At 40.8% G+C, this 7,653-nt stretch overlaps 1 pseudogene; it reads right to left on the bottom strand.

Annotated features, from left to right (window-relative positions):
* Window positions 1-5,572: 5,572 nt before the first annotated feature.
* On the bottom strand, window positions 5,573-5,843 carry LOC121137781 (annotated as a pseudogene).
* Between the last annotated feature and the right edge of the window lie 1,810 nt (window positions 5,844-7,653).

Below are 7,653 nucleotides of genomic sequence, written 5' to 3'. Positions count from 1 at the left end.
GTGATTTGTGCAATACATCATGCAATATGCCTGCATTTGCAGTTTATATGGGGGATCTGACCCTGGCTGTGTCAGTGAACGACCTCCTTCATTGAACCTTGCTGAAGTTTTTTTGAAAAAAATGCTACCGATTCACTGCACTGCATAAACAAGAGCTTCCCTTTTCCTCGGGGGAAATCAAACAGCCCTGGATGGAGAATTCCAGTTATCCAAGATAAACCCAGAAATGCAAGCTGGAGGGACAGAGGTCATTCTGAGAAGAGAAAGGTATTCAGTTCCAAAGCAACGGGGCACCAAAATGAATGCCTCTAGAATAGCCAGGGGAAGTGGGTCAGTTCCAATGGGGCTGAGAACAGAAAAACAAGAACAAGGCTTGCCCTGCTGGGTAGCAGTCAGGAGGATGCCTGCCCTGCTGGGTCTTGTTGGCCCATACCAACTTCACGACTAAAATACTAATATTTTGCTGATATGTGATTCCTTCAAGTTGATCATTCTCTTTTTGCTGCCCTTGTGCAGTTACTCCAAGGTCATCCTTTCTTCCATAATTCTTTGTTTTCCTTAGTATAATCTCTACCTATAACATGTATGCCTACATATTTATATATGCATATATGCAAACACACATCCATTCATACACACATGCAAATGCTCACACATACTTACACACATGCATATACACATAAGTACAACACACACACACACACACACACACACACATTTGTCTACCCAACTAGATGATTTCTATTTGAGACAAGAATGGTGTTTTATAGATTTAATGACTTTTTAAAAAAACTTTTCCAAACTTTAGGACATTAGTTGTTAAAACATCAATTCTCATAACAATCAGTTACAGAACAATTAAGGTTTTCATTGAGTATAAAAAAAAGACAAAAGGAAAACAGAAGAGGAGGAAAAAGGAGTAGACATGAGAAGATGTCATTGACAGCCAACGAGTTTACCTGGTTAAGAGGTAAGGGTCTTATCTGTGTAATGAGACAGAAGGGGGTGAACTATGGGAGAGGGGTGCTTGCAAGTGTGGCTTTTCTGGTCATGTGGGCAGGGTTATTCAAATTCCCACGAGTATTGTATTTTTCTCGATGATTTTTCTCTGCCCTTGAACTGTTTCCTTCTGAGTGTTTTCTGTGAGTGCCGTTTGATCTTGTATTTTCAGACATAGCTGATGGGATTCCTAGTGATACACTGGGCTTCTGGCACACTGTGAAGTAAAAGTCCTAAAGTAAGTCTCAGTTGAGAAAATACCTCTATAAGATTTGGTTGTAGACAAGGTTTTAGGGCGTCTTCTTAATTAGTGATCGCTAGGGCCGGGCGGTGGTGGCGCATGGCCGGGCGGTGGTGGCACACGCCTTTAATCCCAGCACTCGGGAGGCAGAGGCAGGCGGGTCTCTGTGAGTTCGAGACCAGGTTGGACCGACAGCCTCCAAAACAATACAGAGAAACCCTGTCTCGTAAAAACCAAACAAAAAGAAAAAAAATTAGTGATCGCTAGGGGAGGGCCCAGCCCATTGTGGGTGGTGCCATCCTTGGGATGGTTCTATAGAAAATCATGCTGGCCAAGCCATGTTGAGCAAGCCAGTAGGCAGCACCCTGCCATGGCTTCTGCATCAGCTCCTGCCTCCAGGCTTCTGTCCTTTTGAGTTCCTGTCCTGCCTTCCTTCAGTGATGAACAGTGACATTGAAGTATAAGTCAAATAAGCCTATCCTTCCCAACTTGCATTTGGTCACGGTGCCCTGTCACAGGGAAAAATAATCTAAATAAGACAATGAGCTATATTCTTTGCACAGCTGTACACAGAACTGCAGAGCTTTAGGAGTTTAATCAAGGTAAGTAAGACAAACTATAAGATGTATCCTAATAAAGTCTAGCAGAGTTGTAGCAGAGCTAAATTCTTGTTGTTTTAGTTAGGAAGCCACAGGCACTTCAGTCAACCTCAGCATTATTTAGTCAACATATCTGTTATTAATGTCTACAGGGCTCAGGGTAAAAGGATAGTTTTTACCTGGTACCACTGCAAAAACAAAAACATAAATATTATGAATTATATATTAAATTAAAAGGAGGGAAGTTGAAAATATCTCCCAAATTTAATTTAGATTTTGCAAAGGCTTCCCACAGTGCAGTTTCTCTCTGTTGGGAAGATTTTTCATGGGATCATATGTGAGTTCTAAGATCTAGGAGTTCTGGGTATAAAATGTGTCTTAGTAATGCTAGTTTCTTTGGGAATTGTAAAATCCATAGTCATCAGTCTCAAGCTGACTCTAACCAGAAGTAATATATACTTGTTGCAAAGCAAACACGGGATAAGGTAAATCTCAGCTCCATGCCAGACAACAGCTTTCAAGCCCAGTTTTACCCGAGTTCACCAGAGCTGTCGTTCACTGATAGAGGAAGTGGTGATCTGGTTTCCAAGTATGGATGGCATGTGGAAGAGGAGAACATGTCTGACCGTCCCTTGGAATCTTTAACTATCTAGGTAGAGACTATGACAGTCTGCTTTTCTTTTGCTCTATTGCCTTTGAAGGACAATATTTCCCTCTCCTTTTGATCCATCAGTAAGTGTCCTACCAACAGGTATGACAGAAAACACAGGGAGGGCCAAATCTTGTCTTGTTTCACAAATCTGACTCCCAGACAGGCTTTATTTGTACAAGCAAGATATCAGCACAAATCACGACCATAGCTCTTTCATTTAGAGGCACAATGTCAAAACTCTTACATAATGCCTTTCCTTCCTCACTAACTCACAGATAGTAGCTTTATTATCACCATAGGTCTTAGTTACCTCAGCATAACTTTCGATGGATTGAAATTCTCTTGTAGTTAGAGGCTATTCTTAGTAAAACACAGTTTACTTGGACACAAGCCACTGTCAAGCCGTGGCAAGCTGAACTTATAACTGAGGGGAGTATAATGTACTAATTGGAGGGTAGTACAGGCAGTAAGGAGACACTGGACAGAGGGTTGCCATGCTCTGGGTAGAGTGGGATGAGGTGGCACAAGTTTTCATCTAGTGAGTAAGAACATCACACCATTTAATCTTACTTTATTTCTTGAATTACCATTTAATATCTTTGGATTGCAGTTTGACTATGAGTAATGGAATCTAGAAAGTGAAGCTTCAGGCAATCAAGGACTGTATTTGATGAGTGCTCAATAAAAATGAATTAATGAATGAAGACCTCATGCAAGGTGCTATCTTAGCTGTTTCTACATATATAATTTTATCGACCCTCCACTCGACACCCTTGGCGTAACCATTACCCACATTCAAAAATAAAGAAACTTAGAGCAAACTTTACTCATTATTGCAGGGTTGAATAGATAATGAATTGCAGAGGTGGGATTTGAATGCAGTTATTTTTAATTTGACTCCCATACACTTGTCAACTTATTTAACTAGTACAGAAAGCAGGGGACAAAGAAGACTGAATCTACGGTGTGTTTATTTGTAAATTTGGTTTTATATTAAAGAGCTTTGGGTTTAAATTAATCGTTTAAAACAGAATTAATTACTTTGAATGGAAAACAACAGGAGAAAGCTCAAGGTATGTATCTGAGCAATTTTCATTGATATGTTGGAAGTTTGGAGTTTTAATATTATTACGGAAACCTAATAATGTCTTTCAAAGCATGACAAACTCTCCGAAACCATGCAGCTATTATTCTGAGTTTGCCAGTTTGTATCATGAGTGATATGTTTGTATTAATGACCAAAATCCCCCTTTGGTCTAACTTCTGAAAGACCACGCAGTTTTTGAGAAACAGCATGCTAAAAATACCTATCGTTTTTATGTTTAAGACAATATATTTCTAAGCTGCTTATGTTCTAGCTTCCTGCGCAGACTTCTCCCTTATGTTTCATGGGGAAAATCTTAGGATACAATGTAAGGGTAATTTTAAGAACTATAGGTGAACCTTGGATTTTACAGGTTTATTTTCCACAAACTATTCCATTACTTTTCAGTACCATACACTGATATACTTAGACCTCTTCAACCAGAAATCAGAATTTAAATTTCCTATATTATTGGAAAAACAAGAATTTTAAGCTATGCTAGTACTGCCTTGACAGCTGACAGCTCTGTTTTGTCAGTCCTCCCAATTTCCCACTCTGTCATTTGAAGATTTTATTATACTTACCCTGATTCACTTAGGAAAAAAATAGAATGGTAAGTAAAAAAAATAACAAGCGTAGGCTTTATAAACTTCAAAATCAAGACAAAGATTGAAATAATTGGCTATGTAAAAAGTGGTGATTTTTTTTGCTTTAGTTGAGTATTCAGCTAATTGTGTGCTCAATTATAATGGAAAAGAGCAAAGTTAAAGAGTGTGTATAAAAATCTGGACCTAGAATGCTCCAAACTGAGTCTTGAAATTCTATTGTAGTTTGGAAGTTTTATATGGATCTAGATTTGTCTCCAAAGTCTTAAAATTATCACTTCCCTTTCATAATTTGAGTGGTTTTTATCTTGGGAAGAAATATTTACTGAAGATAGAGGCTATCTGTGCTGAATTGTGGATTACCCATTTAAATTTCCCTTCCTTGTCAGGGTTTGGTGTCAGTAAGAAATGAATTCCCTCAGGGTCATACATTATACTCAATAGGAATGTACAACTCATGAGGGGTCTGCAGTACTCTTCACTTTATATCTTAGTTCCTAAATATTCCAGGTGTACACGATGGAGTTATTCAAAATGAGCTAAATTTCAGTAACAGAACATTTTTAATTTTTTGATAATTATATACATAATTATTTAATTTCCATTATTTCCTGACCTCCTTTTACTCCCGCAAACTCTTCCTGTGTCCTTTTTCCCACAAGCCCCCAAATTTATGACCTTTTATGCGTCTTTATCACAACATACATACAGCACACTCATATACATATACACATTCCTTATACACTATTTCTACCACTCTCTCTATACCCTCAAACTCTACTTGCACACCGTCCCACAACAACTCAAATTCAGGACAGCTTTGTTATCACAACATATATACACATATATGCATACACACATACTTGTACCCACATACACACACATATATAGTCATTAGTTATACATGATTATCTTTTTTTTTTGAAGTGGACAATGTTGTTTTCAGAATTAGTTTTTTTTTTTTTTTTTTTTGGTTTTTCGAGTCAGGGTTTCTCTGTGGTTTTGGAGGCTGTCCTGGAACTCACTTTGTCGACCAGGCTGACCTCGAACTCACAGAGATCCGCCTGCCTCTGCCTCCTGAGTGCTGGGATTAAAGGACGTGCGCCACCAACGCCCGGCTCAGAATTAGTTTTAAGACATTCAAATGATGCAACTGAGAGAAAGGGGACCAGTTTATAAGGCTTTCCCTTTAAATTCAGATGGACAATTAATAATCCAAGTCCGTGTAAGCATGAAATCCAGGTCTGACACGTCACAGGCTCATTTACTGAATTCAGCTGCTGATGAAGATGCTTCCACACCCCTGGAGGCAAGCTAGAAGACAGCGGTCCTATGTAGAGCTTCTGAACTCAGCACTCATCCATCCACCTGGGCTCATTCCCTAATGCTCACGATTTGGGTTCCTCAGGGCTTCTTCAGCGTTTAACTAACTCTTTGCTGGTTGAAGGTGCTGGGACTGTTTCTCCACACAGAAACTGATCCTTGTCGTAAGTCACTCTGATAATGAGAGAGCAGCTGGGACACGTCGCCATGTCTTCTCCGTTCTCCAAATCTTCGTTGGTGATGGCGAAGTTATCCCCACAGGGGCAGGGGTAGAAGTAGGTCTCCGAGTCCTCGTCATACTGAAGTCCTCGATCTCCACCTCGTCGTGAAACACCGCCATGGTGGCCGGGTTGTCGCCACTGCATCGGTTCGCCTGACTCCACTGCTGTACCAGCGAGGCCTGCACTTCCCTCCCACCCCTATACATGATTGTCTTACTTACATTCTCTCTCTCTCTCTCTCTCTCTCTCTCTCTCTCTCTCTCTCTCTCTCTCTCTCTCTCTCTCTCTCTCTCTCCCCTCTCTCTTTCATATCTGTATCTATTATCATCTATATGTCTGAGTCCATTTAGTGGTCCTCGTACATACATGAACTTTAGGCTGCTCACTTGAATTACAGTAACAAAACATTTTCAAAAGTCCAGTAGCCAGAATTAAGTTATTTATTTTGTATGTTTCAGGACAACTATGCCTCATTGGTCCTCACTTCGTCAAGTAGAGACTCATGCAGTCCAAGATGCTGAACATAGTTCTGGTTAAGTTCAAGGCCGGGGGTCTCTCCACCTCAGATAGTTCCATATAATCCATTAAATTTACAGGAAAGTGGAACAAACTTCTGTAGATCCGGCTTGGCCCTAGTTCACTCTTAAAATTTTCTAGAAAAATATTTATGAAAGTATTTCCATTGTGATACTAGTTCACTCAAAATTGAACAACCAGTCCCACGTCTCAAGGTTTGGATTTTAATATCCATCACCAGCAGTTCCTCCCTCTTCATTTCTTCCTCGTAAGCTTCATCTTTCATCATTCTCTTACTTCGATTCATTAATGAGATCAAATCTATCTCCCTGGCACATCCACACAAAGTTCCCTTTAATACTTAGAGGAAGGAGAAAGAATACAAGGGCATTGATGAAGGGAGCAGAGGAGTGAAGGGGTAGGATAGATGACAACAGAGAAAGGGTAACAGAGGGCAGAGTTGGGGAGTGGAGGGTACCTGAAGGAGAAGGTACCAGAGGCCAGAGAAGACATGGTTATTCCATAGGTCTTCATGTGAACCCAAAGTCATTTTCTTTCTACCATGGAGATGGCTAGGTGCAATGCGCAGCTTTTCATATGTAACCCACCCAAGAGAACTTTCTCTCTTCAGGGGCACTCTTTTTTTGCCTGTCTGTCTGTCTGTCTGTCTGTCTGTTTGTTTCTCTGTCTCTGTCTCTCACTCTACACACACACACAGACACACACACACACACACACAGAGAGAGAGAGAGAGAGAGAGAGAGAGAGAGACAGAGACAGAGACAGAGAGAGAGAGTCCTCTGTGGAACCTAAATAAGGTTCATTTCTGTACTGCTGACAAGGGAAAGGCTAAAATCCTTTAGACAGCAAATTTACCCTTTGTATGCCAGTTCCCTGTGGGAACCCACAGAATCGAGTCCATTCCGTTTTGACTTAAGGCCAGAGATTTTTTTATTATTATTTATTTTTAAGTTTAAATTTAGATTAGAAACAAGGTTGCTTCACAAGTCAGTTCCAGGTCCCTCTCTGTTTCCCTCCCCTCCTCCCATGCTCTACCCCCAACCCCCACAATATCCCCTCATTACCCCAGGGAGGGTGAGACCCTCCATGGGTGTGTCCAAAGTCTGTCATTTCATCCAGGGCAGGGCCCAGACCCTCCTCCAAGAGTTCAGGGTGAGAGTGCATCTCACATTGTTGGATGGGAGTCCAAAGTCCATGGGTATACTCGGGATGAATACTGATCTACTGCCCAAGGCTCAATAGATTACCTAGGCCTCCTCACTGACACTTACGTTCAGGGGGTCTTGATCAGTCCCATGCTGGATTCCCAGGCATCAGACTCTTCTTCACTTCAGCCACTGAATGAAGTTTCTGTTTCCCATGGGATTGTAGGCTGACACTCCCCAGATCTAT

Source organism: Mesocricetus auratus, unplaced genomic scaffold, assembly GCF_017639785.1.
Source record: "Mesocricetus auratus isolate SY011 unplaced genomic scaffold, BCM_Maur_2.0 Super-Scaffold_100694, whole genome shotgun sequence".
Lineage (NCBI taxonomy): Eukaryota > Metazoa > Chordata > Mammalia > Rodentia > Cricetidae > Mesocricetus > Mesocricetus auratus.
The sequence above is the reverse complement of the archived record's forward strand: the minus strand, read 5'-3'. Positions and strand labels throughout refer to the sequence as shown.